The sequence below is a fragment of the Sinocyclocheilus anshuiensis genome, unplaced genomic scaffold (genome assembly GCF_001515605.1).
Source record: "Sinocyclocheilus anshuiensis isolate Anshui unplaced genomic scaffold, SAMN03320099.WGS_v1.1 scaffold533, whole genome shotgun sequence".
Taxonomy (NCBI): Eukaryota; Metazoa; Chordata; class Actinopteri; order Cypriniformes; family Cyprinidae; genus Sinocyclocheilus; species Sinocyclocheilus anshuiensis.
Genome location: NW_015539846.1, coordinates 158,110 through 159,108, shown reverse-complemented (window position 1 = coordinate 159,108; position 999 = coordinate 158,110). Strand labels below are relative to the sequence as shown.

Genomic DNA, 999 nt, shown 5'->3' with positions numbered 1-999 from the left:
AATGTAATAAAAAAAAAAAATCGAGAATCGAATCGAATCGAATCGAGACATCTGAATCGATACCCAGCCCTAGACTAAACATAAATGTTCTTTTCTGTAGGCCAGGCCTACATGTTACGATGAAATTAGGTGACGCATGAATTGATATGAATTACATTTTTATTTAACAGTCACAGCAGTATATTGACTGATTTGTTGAACTTCCAACCTTGTAAGGATGTAATAATTATGTTTAAATAAGCCTGGTGTAAACATTAATATGAAAGTCAGTAACAAATCACACAAACTAAAGTAGGTTGCAGAAATATAAAAACAATCTGTTGCTTTACCACACTACTTTAGGTAATTCAAAGTCACTGTAATAAACACATGTAAACATGTGGACTGCACTAAACACTGTCTAAACACTAAACACTGTCCGTTAACTAGTGACCAGTGGCTCTCAAACTTTTTTGGCAAAATACAGTAGAACCCATTATAATCAGTGATGCTGTCTACACTAGATGCAGCGCAGTCTAAAAGCCGACATTAAACTGATGCCTCGTTCCATTTATGACGTACTGACACAAAGTTAAAATGATTTGCAATGATCGCTTTGTCGCGTCCAGTGTAGAGCTGTTGCTGTGCGATGCGACGACTGTAGCGTCCGGTATAGACACGGTGAGTGAAGCCCAGAGCAAGATGCGCTGCTTAGACCGACTCGCGTGTCACGTGACCGAGTGTAATCGCAGCCTCTGCGATTGAAAAATCGCGGTTTTTCATATCGCGATATTATCGCAAATGCAATTATTCGTTCAGCCCTAACACTCACTCACACTCACAGTCACACACACTCACACACACACACTCACTCTCTCTCACACACACTCTCTCACACACTCACAGTCTCACACACACTCACACACACATACTTGTATTTGTGGTTTACGGGGACTCTCCATAGTCGTAATGGTTTTTATACTGTACAAACTGTATATTCTATTGCCCTACACCAACCCT

The 999-nt window shown here is 40.1% G+C and overlaps 1 protein-coding gene across 1 annotated transcript in view; it reads right to left on the bottom strand.

Annotated features, from left to right (window-relative positions):
• The window catches only part of LOC107684566 (vesicle-associated membrane protein-associated protein A-like), a 27,767-nt gene that overhangs the window by 7,991 nt on the left and 18,777 nt on the right, over positions 1-999 (bottom strand). The window lies entirely within an intron of this gene.